We start from the raw sequence: 15,877 nt of genomic DNA, 5'->3' as shown, positions 1-15,877 counted from the left end.
GGCCAAGCACAGAAGCATGTCTTATTTCCAACCATTGCCCTCAATATGCTTAGTTTGCAGCCAGACCAAATGCTTATTGTCAGCTCTCATACATTTTAGCAAACCTCTGCTTGACTCAATTGCATTATTAAATAGGACCAATCCACTTTGGAATCAGACAAAATTGTTATGTTTCAAGCAAACCTTCCTTTTGCACTCCACCTTTTTTTTTGTTCCTTCCTTACTACTCCATTATTATTACCCCAGTCAGTGCCAACCCAGATGGCAAATGATTCAAGCAGGCTTGGTAACTTACTGTGTAGCAAATTGCAAGGGAAGACTGTATAACAAACCATGACACTTCATGAATCATTAGCACAATCATTCTAAAATTCTGTGTAGGCTCTGACTTATTAAACTTATTATGTAAAGTTGCATTGAATGTTAATTCCTTCTTAACCTTAGAATATGTAACAATAATTGAGTTTTGAAGCTATTAATGAAAAATGGGAGGGGGAGGTCCTGAAGCAGGTGATAGACTAGGTAAAGATTAGACATTCCCAACAGGAACACATGAAAGGCATCTACTGCAGAAGTTTGATGAATGACTCAAGGTATAGAGGTTAAAATGGGAAAAAATATAAAGAGCTTCATGATAGTTCAGGTGCATTATAATACCAAGCTGAAACCAGATGAAAAAGCCAGTTTAGAAAAGAAAATAAAGGACAAGGAGGGTGTCTGAGAACAGAATAGTAGGAAGATAAAAATGAATTCAAAGTTATTTATAAACCTATAAATAGTATGTGTTGTCAAACAAAGGATGGAGCTAATTAAGGATTGAAGGGACACCTTCAAAAGGCAGACATGATTGAGGTACTAATTGAGCACCTGTCCACTAAAATAGATACTGCCAATGCTTTGGTGAAGGAACAGTTATAGAGAAATTGGAAAGTATAAATCTGGATAATGGGAAGATACAAAAAATGTTAACAACACTCTTAAAAGTTACCAGATCTAAATGGATCCTGGGCTGGTGAGGGAAATGAGAATGGAAATTGGATAACCTGTCACTTTCCTTAGGCATGCGAGTGATGCTGGACTGGAGGAGGAACCCTGTTGGGAAAGGGAAAAGGTGTAAACCATGCTACTATAGAAAAATCAAGTAACTTTAGTGGTGTGGTATCTGAGATGTTAATCTGGGATAAAGCTAATTCACGCTTGCTAACATGTAGGTTAATAACCGAAAACTAACAAACATGTTTGCCTTTAACAAACTTTTTAGACTAAGCTATATGGAATTAGATAGTATTTTCAGAGCAGAAACAGGACATTTGAATCAACCACTCTGTGATGGATTTTATACTACACTCCAGTCGATACCCATCCTTCTTTATCTAAATAGATAATTGTAACCCTCTATTCTCCTCTTCCTCATATTCTTTTGATCCTTCTTTGGTTTTTCTCTCTTGCTTTATCTCTATTTCTCTCACAAGTGAACCTTGTAATTGGCTTATTTTTTTTAATCAACGAACTGCATTTTAATTGAAATGCAATCATCTTAATTTTAGTCTGCCCCACACTGTCCTTCCCTAATTCATTCATATCTAAGTCTGTTTATGTTTGAATCTCTTTCTGTAGATCCCTCCCCCACCATCTCATTAGTTTAAAACCTGTTTACTCTCTACATTAGGTTCCACATTGTTTCTGCTGGAGTCTGCCACTTGGTACCTCCTCCTTTCCCAGTACTGATGCCAGTTTCCCATGAATGAAAGTCCCCTCCCACAACAGCTCTTTAGCCATGTATTCATTTGCTTGACTTCTGTCTCTGTCAATTTGCACATGACTCCAGAGGATTTTTAACTTTGCGGACTTGCTTTATTGTTTATTACCTAACTCCTGTTAGTTGCTAAGCAGGTCCCCAGCGCTCTGCTTATCTCTGCTGTTTGTTGGAATTAAACCCCTCCCTTTCAACTTCCACTCCAGGTAGCTGGGAATATCCCTTACCATGGCAGTCTTCTCTGTTTAACAGCCCAGTGCATCCCTATCAAAGCAAAGGCATCAAGCCTAGGGGCTCTCCTGCCTGGTTGAACAGGACCATCGAGCAAATCTTGGGGAAAAAAAGAGCATTAATAGCCATGAAGAAAAAAATGCAAAATTCAACCAAAAACTCTCTGGTGGTGGGTTTTCCGTACCACAAGACAATGGTTTGAGCCATAGTGGGTAATTCTGAAATAGACATCGGCTGGTTTAACTCAGGAGCCTCAGTCTGGCGCGACATTCTCTGCCATATTTGCTGCAGTACAGGACTGGGTTCTGTTTTCTCTGGGCCCTTTTTTTAAGCCTACTGAGCTTCTTGTTCATGCATACCTCTTTAAATGCTCTCTGAAACAGTCAGCCATCTCAGGTCATGCCCATTAGTAATTAATTGCCCAGTTGTCAGTCTGAGTGTCCACCATCATTGCATTTTGCTTACATGCAAGTGCCCTTGTAGTAGTGGTGTGTACGTTCAGTCAATTGTGATCCAGTAGCCAATTCATGTTATAGAAGCCTTGTGTATGCAGCCATTTCCATTTGCTGAATGTGGCCAAGCCAGCCCATGCCTGGTGAGTAAAAATAGGGCCAGAATAGCAGAAGGAGGTTTTGAATTGAATTTGATAAAAACAGGAAGAATCTTTTTTAAATATAAAATATATTAAGAAAATGAAAATTCTGAAGGGTCTAGGCCTGAAACGTCAGTCTTCCTGCTACTCTGATGCTGCTTGGCCTGCTGTGTTCATCCAGCTCTACACCTTGTTATCTCAGGCACACGGATGTGATTACCTGAAGGCTTACCAACTAAACTCTTATAGGCTGCAAAAGTGAGAAACAAGTTTTTTGCTTTATCAAGAAGACATTAGTTTATTTAATCTGGAAAGGAAATGAAAGGGTAAATGTGACATTATTCACATTACTAATCAAACTGGTTGCTGAACAAACAGCTGTGTATCTTAATGTATTAAATCTCAGAGGCTGAGAAGATGCATTCATGTATCCTTGAGGATATTGCAGGAATTCTGGGACAAATCTTCCAGGAGTCACTGAAGAAGTACCTAGGGATTGATGAAAGGCAGATGTTACACCTATTTTTAAAAATGGGAGTAAATGTGACCCAGAAAATTCCAGATAGCAGGATTACTTAATTGTGGGTAAAATTATGGAGATGCTTATTGAAGATAAGATCCTGGAGCACATTATGCACATTCCAGAAATAGTTAAATAATTTATATTCATGTACATTCATAGCAGTATCCAGTTTTTGAGAAATCACATAAAATCACAGGCTCATAACTGCACAGAAGGAGGGCAATCAGCCCACTGAATCCCTGCCAAATCTCTGGAGCAAACCAGTCAGTTACAATCCCCCACTCTATCCTTGTAACTCTGTAATTTTTATTTTCTTTGATAGCTTACCCAATTTCCATTTGCAATCATGATTGTCTCCACTTTCACCATTTTTGTAGGTAGCAGATTCCTGGTTGTTATCACTTCCTCAGATTCGCCCCTTTTATTGCTTGTCTAAAATCTTCTCTGTCCTGTAGTCACTGTAACACCAGATGGCTAACAGGATGAATGTTCTCTGTTTATCTAAACTTGTCTTAATTTTGTGAGATAGTTCCAGGGAACCATAGGGGTGTTCTCTTTGAGAGAAATAACTGGCAGTGAGTTTAACTTAAGAATCACCACACCTTCGGTGAGGGGTGAGGTTGAGAAGGTGGGACCTTCAAGATAAGCTCAGCCAGTGCAAAAATTGAACCCGCACTTTGCCAATACTTTGCATCATAAACCAGGCATACAGCCTATTGAGTACAATTTTGTAGACTTCAATCAGATCTCCCATCCATCTTTTTTTTCAAAGAGACCAGCTTTTTCACCCTAAGCTTGCCCTCAGCATTGGAATTATTTTAGTAGATCTTTCTGTAGCTTCTCAAAGACCAGTAACTCCTTCCTATAGTGTGCTGACACTCCAGAGAAGGTTTAAATTAAAATGTATATTATCTCAGTCTTTTGTTTGGCCAGGTCTGACTTCCAGACTCAGCAGTAAGCTGCATCAGTCAGGATTACTAGTGATACTATTTCTCGCATTTAAAATTTTCCGTATTTGAATTAAGCATGGCGTACCAGTGCCAGTAGTCGAAGCACCACTAAAAATATTCATCTTATTGGTGATCCACAAGTGGCCCTTTTTTCCTTGAATCAGACGTAAGTCTCTGATTCCAGCACAAGCAATAACAAATAATGTTATTGCTTCAACACCAAAACTCATGTGAGGTACTTGCCTTCCTCAGCAAATGGGTCACCTTTGTCTTCTATTACATATTTGGAACTTCAACTGTTTCTCAAATTAAAGAAGCAGATGCAGTCTTTAACCCTTTTGGGCTTCTTAATTGTAACTAATAGGCATTCACTGAAATGAGGACATACAGATGGTGGGATCATTGACAAATTCTAGTCGCATCTTAGCGAACCAAATTCTATGGCCTTTAACATTTAGGGTAATATAGTCAGTTGCAGTACAGAAACGCAATCTTGTTAAACTTTTAATGAAATTATTAAGTTACAGAAAAAAAATTGTTTTAGTATTTTCCAAGTTGTAGGAACTGGTCAGATGGAATACCTTGTTCTCCATGTAACTGTATAATGACATAAATATAAATATATCTAGGGAAACATTTTCAAAAAATGTCTGGTTCCAGACAGTCAAATTTTGGATGTTCACCTAGTTGGAAGTAAGTATAATAGGTGCTACACTTTGTTAAACTGATTTGAAAACCGCAATGGGTTGCAAGAAGATTGTGGAATCCAACAAGCAGTTAACTGCATGTAGGGTAATTGGCAAACTGCAGGTCGCTCAGGGTGACTTATAGGAGACAGCTTCTGTATTGTAGGGAACAATATCTGTCTATGGAAAACACTGTGAAATCACTTCCAGAGAAAATGATATTATTAAAAACTCCAACTCTAACATCTGCTGTCTAAATACACCCAACTATTAGGCCCCGTAGAGGACACGTAGAACAGATAACATCTGTTTGGGTCTACAGTCATGAGAAAAAAAATCTGGATTGTATAAAGTATGAAGCATTTCATAAATGAAAAGGCTGACAATTTGTGTCAGTTCAGGAAAAGTAAACAGCTGTGCTAGTGAAAAGGCTGGCCTGGTGACCACACTAGGATTCATGTTTACTCAGGAGTGTTGCTGATTACTTTCAGTAGCAGCAGCTTCATTTTGAAATGCTGGCGATTATTATTGACTATTTTCTATCCTGTTATTGAAGTTGGACATTAATTGGTTCTCTCGTGGTTTAGTCACTTGATACATTGTTGTTCCACTTTGTATTGGAACCTTAAACAGCTGCATTCTTGGCTTTATAATCTGTGAATTTGGGGTCCTCCTGTCCTGCACCATTGCAATATGACATGATTTTAATCCACTGAATTCCCAATCTCAGAGGTTCTCCACAAGTAATTTCCTCTACAAGAACCAAAACTGTACCCTGCTGTTATTGTGCATCATCTGACAATGAATTAGGGTACATCTCTGGCTCTCTTTGACTGCAATCAAATATATTAACCTATTGTGCATGGTGGTGTAAAGCCTTGAATTATTCTTGAGCTGCTTGAGAAGATGGTGGTGAACTGCCTTCTGAGCCACTGTAGTCCATGTGCTGTAAATAGACCCACAATGCTATTAGGGAGAGAACTGCAGGATTTCAACCTAGTGACATTGAAGGAATAGTGATATGTCTCTATGTCAGGATTTTGAGTAGCTTAGATGGGAACTTAAAGGTGGTGGTGTTCCTATGTATCTTACTGCTCTTGACTTTGGTCAAGGGTTTGGAAAGTACTTTCTAAGGAGCCTAGGTAAATTTCTGCAGTGTATCTCATAGATGGTAGACAGTGCAGTTACTGAATGCCAGTGGAGGAGTGAGTGAATATTTGTAGATGTGGTGCAGGACAGTGCAAGCACAGAGGACTGTGTGCGGAGGGTGGGTTATGGTTGTCAGGGGAGGAGTGTCAACAAGAGCTGTCAGACATTCGATGCCAGTAGCTCTTGCACTCAACAGAACCATGGAGGAGTTTGTGGCTGCTGCTAGAAGAATTCCAGGATTGTGGCTGATTCAGGACCATGTTAAATGATTTGTTGGGAAGTAGGGAGAATATGGGGCAGGATAGATTGCAGGTAAAGCTTGGTGAATGGCCCCCTGCTTCATGTCTAGACTCTCGATCAGGCACTGATTGCCTTTGCCTTTGACCAAGGAGCCCTGGTCATCGCCTTGATTTTGTGTAGCTCAAATGTTTCCTGCCACCTGCCAATCAAGGTCTGAATGTTATCCAGATGTTGCTGCATGTGGACGCTGACTGCTCAACTTCAGAGGATATAATTGTGAATGATATTGAACACTGCAGTCATCAGCGTAATGTAATTAAATTTGATGTCATTGAACAAGTCAAAGTTTGCAGTATTATTTATAAATGAGTTAACATAAACATACTCAAACCAGTTTGGTTGCTGAATTTGGAAATGGCTATATTAAAATAGTGTCTTTAAAGGATCCTATTCTAAACTGCAATAAACATTGTGTATAATCTAGCCATGATATGGTTACTCTGGTAAATATTTAATAGGTAGAATTATTGAACTCCTCTTGTATGGTTGGAATGGTATTTGTGGATTGTTGCAAGATTAAACCTGTCGCAGCTGACTGGTTGCCTTTACACACCACTCACCTAGGGCTATTAAACAGGATCCTCCAATTTGTATTGTAAGAAGTGAAGAATTTTAGAAAACGGCAGATTTGTCGATTATTGATGCATTAAGGCCACCAGATGCTTTTAAAGACACTGCAACAATTTTTCTTTGAAAGTAAAGCTAATTAAAGGACCTACAAGGAGGTTGTGAAGAGAGCAATATGGTACAATTGGTTAATTTATTTCTATGTTTAATGGAACCTGAAAGAAACATTCTTTTAACATAGTCAGCACTTTCTCCGGTCCCTTTGGCTCAGTAATTACATTGTTATAATGCCAAGTCCTATTGGGGTTAAAGATATACTGGTGACATTTCCACCAAATTGATAATAAAAGGAAACTTTTTGACTCTTTATAACAGTACTGTCAGCCCAATTTTGTTTAACCAGTTTAAAAGCCCAGATATTTTAGGTAAAGTGATAAAACTTTACTTTTTTGTTATCATGCGCTATTCTTCAGTTACTTTTCTAAGCTATGTGCAACTGCTGTTTGACATTTTCTAATGCACAATTTGGCAAAATTATATGAACTAATGCATTCAGAGTGTTCTGTTCTCTGATGAAATGGGTCTAAGGTCATTATTTATGATATTCGTAGATATTTTTAACATTCACTTCAGCACAAAGAGGATAATGATTTATTCTGCGTGTAGCAGATTCATTGAATGCAGCACACATACTTTACATGAGTGAAAACGTATTCTTTATTGGTGCTAGGAACAGTTAAGAAGATAATTAACATAAGTAGGTTGAATAAAGGCATAAAAAATCTCATCTATGACAACAGCCTTGGTAATGGCCTTCGGGTATCTTTTAAGAGGGGATCAGTTAGCTCAGTTGACTGGACAGCTGGTTTGTGATGCAGAATGATGCCAACAGTGTGGGTTCAATTCCCACACTGCCTGAAGTTACCTTGAAGGACTGTCCCTCTCAACTTTTCCCCTCACTTGAGGTGTGGTAACCCTCAGGGTAAATCACTAATAGTCATCTGTGTCAAATGAGAGTGCAGCCATATAGTTTGATAGGATGGTCAGTCAGCTGAGCTGGCTGAATGGGTGTTTGGCAATGCAGAATAATGCCAACAGCATGGGTTCAATGCTCACACTGTCAGAAGTTACCAAGGATGTCCCACCTTCTCAACCTTGCCCTTGCCTGAGGTGTGAGGTTTTTTGGATTAAGCCACCACCAGTCACTTCTGTTTCTGTAATGAGAGAGCAGACTATGGTTCTCTGGGACTATGGTAACTTTGCCTTACCTTTTTACCTTTATAGGCACAACATTGTAAAATTCTTAAGCCTATTTTTAAAAACCGGTATCTGAGCATCCAAAAGGATGTATGGTATGTACATGCCCATGTTGAGCAGTCACCATATTGCTATACACATAAAAAGCAGCAACCAGGGCCTTTATCTGGAATAGACCTTTTGTATAAACAAATAAGACATTTGCCGTCTGTTTGAATCCCCTTTACCAAATTGATTGTCCCTGAACTCAGACTATTATGATACCTGCTAATGACAATACTGCACAAGTCAGATCCAAAAAAGGAACCTAGTTTGACAGATCTTATTTTATTTTGGTTTTAATGAAGTGGGCTCTCTCTCAAACCTAAGCATGCAATGCTGCAGATTTTGCTTTATCAATAAAAAGAACATTTATTTCAAAAGAAATGAATATAAAATGGAATAGTCCAAATTTATAATACAAACTGAAAGACTTTTAAACACACTAAAAATATACTGTTCATCCTAAAACACTCCTTTATAAATTGAAAAGAAATAAAACAGCATTTTTATAGTACCCGAAACACTACTCGTATAATTCTCACACCAGAGGCCCTGTATCTAACACTTTGATAAGCTCTTGTGACTTAACTGTTTAGACTGGAACTGCAGATAGTTGCTTGAGTTATCACACCTGCTTATATGTATAGCTTTAAGTAATCTCTTCATGGTTTTATCCAACACTTCTGGTCTGAGGCTAACCCTAACTCTTTGCCCTAGGTAAATTAATTTACTATATTCTTTCCCTTATCAGGAGCATTGCTCTTTACAGCCATCCTATTCCAAGGTCGTTTTAGGACTGCCCAATCGAAATTAAAAGTACAATTAAAAATCTGACCCAGATATTGGTGTTTCCCTTAAGCTTAAAAAATGTTCCAGAATGCTCTGATGAACCTTGAGAGTCCATTATTTACCTTGCTGCATCATCATACAATCTAAATAAACAAAAGTCCACTAGCAGTCCACAAAACTCATTAGTTAATCACTAGACTATTAAGCCAGAGACCCAAGTAATGTGCTGAGGACCCAGGTTCAAATCCCACTGCTGCAGATGGTGAAATTTGAAGTCAATAAAAATACGGAATTAAGAGTCTAATGACCATGAATCCATTGTTGATTGTTGGAAAAACCCATCTGGTTCAGTAATGCCATTGTTCAGAAATCTGCCATTGTTACTTGGTCTGTCCTATATGTGACTCCAGACCCACAGCAATATGGTTGACTCTCAACTGCCCTCTGGGCAATTAGGGGTGGGTAATAAATGCTGGATCAGCCAGCGATGCCATCATCTCATGAAAAAATTAAAAAACCGTTCTTAAGATAGCCCTTAAAATCCATTTTTAAAAGAAATTACCATGGCTATGGAAATGCTTAAAAAGTAACTATTAACTTCAGACACACAGAAAACGAACTAGTCACTAATGCCATAACCAGAAACCAACCTCTCAACAAATAACAACAAAAATTAAACATATACATTCCACAATTTATGTCACAAACCAACCTTCATCCAGAGAAATCAAGTCTATATACAGCCAAAACAGAGCTTCCGAAGGAACAGTTGAAAGCTGCCAAAAAATTGAGTCATTTTAAATGTCTGACAGAACCATGGGTCATTACTGGTCAGCATTCAACCATATGCCCCCAAATCTCAGTCACTTTACCATTTTACCATTGTATTAGTCCGTCCCTCCAGATGACTCATCAATCTTGATTATTTTACTCCCACCCCTGCTTATGAGACCTGCATTAAGGCAGATATGGCCTTCTGTCAAAAGCTGTACTCCCACCCTCTCCTCCTCCTTCCTCTTTTAACAGCCTGTCCTACTCTGCAGAGCCTGTTTGCTTTTCAAATCGTACTGCATTTCCAAAGGAAATGGTTTCTATTGCCCTTTGTCTCAGAGCAGCAACTGGTACAAAGCGTCAACGTTAGCAAAAACTCCTGAGCACTCGCTACAGTCAAGTCTTCACAAGTCTGAGAGCCTAAACTTTCTCAGTTCCAATAAATTGTAGATTTCTATCCAAATTTCCTGGCCTGAAAGCTAACCATCCTAGACGTTTCTGCCAGGGTAACTAGCTACCCTGAACTCCCACTAAAATTTGCTTCTGAGCTCCACTGTGAGTTCTGTGTTCTGAAGTCAAAATCAGTGGCTAATGTTTTTCCACCATCTGTCATAACTCGGTCATCAATCACATACTTTCTGAACAATGTTGAGTTCAGGTCACTGTTACTAAATAACTTGCTGATTGTTTTGTTATTAAAAGTAAACCTTCAGAGAACTGACCGACATCAATCTGCCTATGTTTTTAAAACAATCCAAATTCCAAAAAAATATATATATCACACCTTTCATCACAATGCTGAGGAAATAATGGTAAAATTAGTTAGAATCAGCATGAATTTTTGAAATGGGAAACATGTTTGACAGTTCTGTTGGAGTTTATTTGAAGATGTTACTTGTGGCATAAGTAGAACCAATGGATGTGGTGCATTTAGATTTTCAGAATGTTTTTGACAAGGTCCCACATAGAAAGCTAGTAATCAAAATGGGAACGCATGGGATTTGTGGTAATATACCAATATGGATTGAGAGTTTATTAATAGATAGTAAGTAATGAATAGAAATAAATAGGTCATTTGCAGGATGGCAGGCTGTACCTAATTGGGTACCACAAGGATACTAGGGCCACAGCTGTTCATAATCTATATAAATGATTTGGATGTGGGGACCAACTGTAATGTCTTTAAATTTGCTGATGGTGTTAAACCGGATGGGAGTGCAAGTTGTGAAAAGGATGCAAGAAATCCTAAAGTGGACTTGGACCGCTAAGTAAATGGGCTAGAACATGATAGATGGAACATAATATGAATAAGTGCGAAGTTATCCACTTCGGTAGAAAAACCAGAAAACCGCAGAATTTCTTAGGTGAAATATTGAAGTGTTCGTGGCCAAACCGAGCTGCGTGCCCTTGCTCATAGGTCACTAAAAACTAGTATGCAGGTGTAGGAATCAATGAGTGAAGCAAATGGTATGTTGGCCTTCATCACAAGGGTATACAACGTTGGTGATACTGCGCATGGTGTACTGTGTGTAGTTTTGGTTTCACTAGATCAGAAAACTTGCCGTAGACAGAATAAAATGGAGGTTCACTAGACTAATCCCCGGGTTGGCAAGATGTTCTTTTGAGGGGTGATTGAGGAAACTGGACCTCTGTTCTCTAGAACTTCAAAGAATGAGAGGTGGTCCCATTGATACTTACAGAAATAATACAGCACATAACAAATTGGATATAGATGGAATGTTTCCACTGGCTAGTGAATCTAGAAACAGGGATGTTGCTTAGAATAAGGAGTAAGCCATTTAAGATTGTGATGTGGAATAATTTCTTTACTCACTGGGTGTTTAATCTTTGCGATTCTTTTGGAATAGAGTGCTGTGCTGAACATAATCAGGATAGAAATTGTTAGATTTCTGGAGACCATGACATCAAAGGACATGGTGCTAGCACGGGAAAGTGACTTTGAAGTAGATGATTGGCTATGATTTAATTGAATGGCAGAGCAGGCTTGACAGGCTGAATTGATCCCCGTTCCTGTGTTTTTGAGTTTGTTTTGCAGCCTAAACAATATACTTTACCGATGTAAATTATAGATGTTGTGTGGTTTTTGCCAGATTTTTAGAACACAGGTTTGAATTGAGGAAAATATTTTCAATCAAATTTAATAGTACTGGTAATCTCAATCCTTGTATAGTTGAAGAACACATCTATTTCTTTTGAGGTATCGTGAGAAGAAAATAACAAAAACAGAAAAACTATTCTTGATACTGGCAGCACCAGCAATAACTGCTGCTCAGTTCGTTACTCCACCTTTCAAGGAAACTATATTGTACTTACCGTTTTAACTGTTGAGTATTTATGCACAGGAAAGTATCAGATATAGAAAATGGTGGATATTTGTACAGCCAAATCTAAAGATAAAGTCACCATAGTCTTACCAGAGTATAGGGCTGCTCGTTAGAATGATACACCTGGTGGTGGTTTAACTTGAAGATCACCATGCCTCAGGTGAGGGGAGAGGTTGAAGGACAACCCTTCATGGTAACCTCAGCCATTGTGGGCATTGTTGACGTCGCTCTGCATCACAAACCAGCTGTTCAGCCAGCTGAGCTAACGTACCCCACAGCAAAATCTATAAATATACATCAGAACATGTTTTGATCTTGTTCATCAAGATCATCCAACTTTCTTTCCTTTTCTGTCTTCCAATCTCTTTTTCAAAAGGGTTTGACTAACTCGCTTAGCCTAGGAGGTTTAAAGTGACTTGTTGAAGTGAAGCTGCGGTCAGAGGGTGGCTGGCTTTTGATAGCCTTTCTCTTGTAGTGTCAGTGGTTACCTGCGTTCAATGTGCAAGTTTTGAGATATAACTTTTTTTTACCCAAATCATGAAACATCTTTGATCTAAATGTTTTGCTTATTTCTGAAAAATTGAGGTCTTTCATCAAAATGGGAGTTAAATGGGTTTCTGTGGTGTCTGTCTATAACTAGAATGTACATGTGTGGTATCCACATGTCACCAGAATGTAACTATGTGGTACCTACTTGAAGAATAACTTTACGAAATACTTCATCTGTCTTTTCTGTATCTGACGAGATTTATCTCCGAACTACTGACATTTTGGATATTTACTTATACATCAATAACGTAGACTGAAAACAATTTTACATAACTTGACTTTCTTTTCCTGAAATTGATGTATTCTGCATGATTGTTCTGGCATGACTATTTCATTACTTTCTTGTTCAAAATAAATACTCTGGAAAAGCCTTTTGGACATAGTTAAATATTAGCAGTGTTGTTAAAATTCAAGGAGCTTTCAAGCATTTTGCTAAAGGGTAGATTTGAAGACATCATTGGAAGTACAGGCTAAAAACACTGAGCACAGTGCTTGTGTGATGGAAGCAGAAAGCAATATGTTCTTGAGCAAAGTTTTATGGCTTTAGTAATTTGGGATTATTGTTGAAGAGCTAAGGTTTGTCTTTAATTTTAAATGTGATAAATCAAGCACGTCTTTAAAGATTCAAAGTTACACAGTGTGAACATTAACATAGAAATCTTTGTGCTTTTGTATGAAATTTTGTCATCCATTTTGTCAAAGTGGCAGGCATCTCAGTAAAAATGGTGGATAAAGGCATTTCAATGCATCTTATGTTAATTTTTGCATAGCGGACTTTCAGTAACTCTTGATGTGGGGTTTCAATTTCAGTGGCTTTGTTCTCATTTGATACAAAAGGAATTCAGCTTCACAACAAAATGTATTTTACAGAGTACTTGTTTAGATAAACACAGTTCAATGCATTGGATAGTGATTTTAAAGAAGACTTAAGTTGGTTTCGAACAGGGTATTGAGTTTGGCCAATACTCTTCAATCAACATAATGAAAAAAAATTACCCAAATTTTATCAATTGCTTTTGTCAAGAAATTGCATGAACAAATTGGCTGCCATGTTTTGCATATTTCAATAGCAACCAGGTTTAATTTTCTGTCGAACACGTTGAGGTTTTGAGGTCTTGAAAGGTGCTATATAAATGCAAAATGCTGTCTTGCAGGAGCCCCCTTCCTTTTTATTCCAAGGTCTAGAGAGGATGAGCAAGGAAACTGCTGTGGCCAACTGGAATGGACTATGACTAGCAGGTGGATTAACTACTTGAAAATATATTTAAAAAGTCCTTTAGGGTGTTGCAGGTGCCATTTACTTGCGTACAATGGATTTTCAAAAAGCCTTTGAAGAGGCATTATACTGACGGCTCATGGCTAAAGTTAGGGCTTTAGTACAATCAGGAAATAAGGAGATATTCATTACCGCAATTGATTTAGAAAGTGGAAGTTGCTGCCACAAGAAGTTGCGGACACAACTGCCTTAGCTGCTTTTAAGGAAACTTTGAGGGAAGAGAATAGAAGAATGTGGTGAAAAGTTGAGATGAGGTAGCTGGAATAGTTGGAAAGGCATGAAACGTAAATACTAATACAAATTAGTCAGGCTGAATAATGTGCTTCTGTATCATATGTTCATATAATTCTGTGTAATACCCCCTATTAAATAACACTTCCTAATAGCATGTTATTCTCAGTCGCAATTTTTTGTAATTATTAATTTTACACTATGAGAAATATTGTTTCTCTTTCCACAGATGCTGTCAGGCTTGCTGAGTCTCTCCAGCATTCTCTGTGTTTGTTAATATCAAAAGGGGAGAGTTCCATATTTCTACAAGAGATTTTGATCAGAGCTCCTTCAGTAACGCGGAGCCGCACTTGCATGCTGACAGTTCTCTCATATTGCAACTGCCAGTGGAGGACAAACCACACCCAGTTCTTGACAACAGTCAGCTGCTGTATTCTGAAATTTAAAGGTCCAGATTAACAGACAGCCACCTGGTAGCTGCTGTCAAACAGTAATTCCCAGGTAAGTGTAAGGTTAGGGTGCTAGGTACCAGATGGGTAGGCTGCCAAATAGGCAGGAGTACAGGGCCAGGTGGATGCAATGTTTAGGAAGTAGGGTGCCAGAGGTGTCAGGTGCCAAGCAGGTAGAATACTGGGTGGTAGGGGTGTGAGGTGGCAAGGGAGAGGTTAGGAGATATGGGGTTGGGGGTGGTGGGGGTGGGTGGTTGTGCAGGAAGGTATGTCGGTTCCGCTGTGAATGGGTAGGCGCAAGGACAGCTGAAAGCAGTTAAGGTAGGGAATGGAGGAGGGAACGAGTCGAGAGTAGGGCGGGAGTGTTGGGTACTGGAGGCAAGGGAGGAATATCCGGTCTGAAGACGTTACAGATGGAGGTGTATAAGGTATATATGGAATCAGTTGTATGGTTATGCTGGAGTATAGTCTAAATTTTGCTGAGCAATTATTTTATTAATTTCAGTGGAACCCTCCAAATTCTCTAAATTAAAATGGATACTTTCAGAGGGTTCCAAGTTTAGAGAAATTGCCAGTGAGTTCTTTTAATTTTTGTGCAATTCTTTCAGAGTCTGCTACAATGGGGATTCTGTAGGGTTCACATGTACAATTCCCATCTACATGGAATAACGACTATGTGGCTGTCAGAAAATCTGAGCCATCACGACAGCTTGCGAAGAGAAAATCATTGCCACTGTTGACTGTCCCTTAATTTGAGGATGACGACAACTCAGGGTTGCGAGTTTCTGCCATGGTTTTTCTTTTGACTGAACAGGCCGTTTTATTTGACCTGCAGGTCTTTGGGAATAGGGTAGAACATCTCACAAAATACTGGGATTCTGAGTGCAGGACTTGCTTTCTGTAGCCGAAAAAATACAAGCCAACAGTTAGTTCATAATGGAGCATTATTTGGAAAACAAACTTTGGAGATGGAAGTGTTTATAATTAGCCCACTTTTTGAGACTGAATTACTTTGTAATTAATTGCCTGTGAAAGGCCAAACTAAGTCCTGTCATAGTCATCCTTCAAGGTGAATGGTACTGATTGGCTGCGGTGTTTGCCAGGGTTCAGGTAGGTGCACGTCTGATTGCTGTGGCTGCTCTGTGCCAGTAATAATTCTTTAACCAGCTTAATTGCACCAACAGTATAACTAATTGGAGGTTTTAAAATTAATAATTCTGTAACTGCGTTGTCTAGGATTTGAAAGAACATTGCAAAGAGCTATCCATTGATATTTGTATAAATTGAAATGAATGAATCTCCTGGAGAAGTGTGACTGACTTAAAAGTCTTCCTGAACCACAATTAGCACTCCTACAAGAAATAGATCTGATAACCGTGATTTCTATTGATACAATAGAATAACACACGTCTTT

General features: G+C 38.7%; 1 protein-coding gene across 3 annotated transcripts in view; it reads left to right on the top strand.

Moving 5' to 3' along the window:
* Window positions 1-15,877, top strand: part of dab2ipb (DAB2 interacting protein b) — a 201,458-nt gene that overhangs the window by 58,705 nt on the left and 126,876 nt on the right. Inside the window, exon 1 of one of the 3 annotated variants that reach the window (XM_048613454.1) lies at window positions 14,344-14,515. The exons of the other annotated variants lie outside the window; for them this stretch is intronic. The gene's annotated coding sequence lies outside the window, so the exon portion shown is untranslated. Of the gene's footprint in view, window positions 1-14,343; window positions 14,516-15,877 lie in introns of those variants that run through there. 3 annotated transcript variants of the gene reach the window in all.

This window comes from Rhincodon typus, chromosome 28 (assembly GCF_021869965.1).
Source record: "Rhincodon typus isolate 14 chromosome 28, sRhiTyp1.1, whole genome shotgun sequence".
In the NCBI taxonomy this organism is placed as follows: domain Eukaryota; kingdom Metazoa; phylum Chordata; class Chondrichthyes; order Orectolobiformes; family Rhincodontidae; genus Rhincodon; species Rhincodon typus.
The sequence above is the reverse complement of the archived record's forward strand: the minus strand, read 5'-3'. Positions and strand labels throughout refer to the sequence as shown.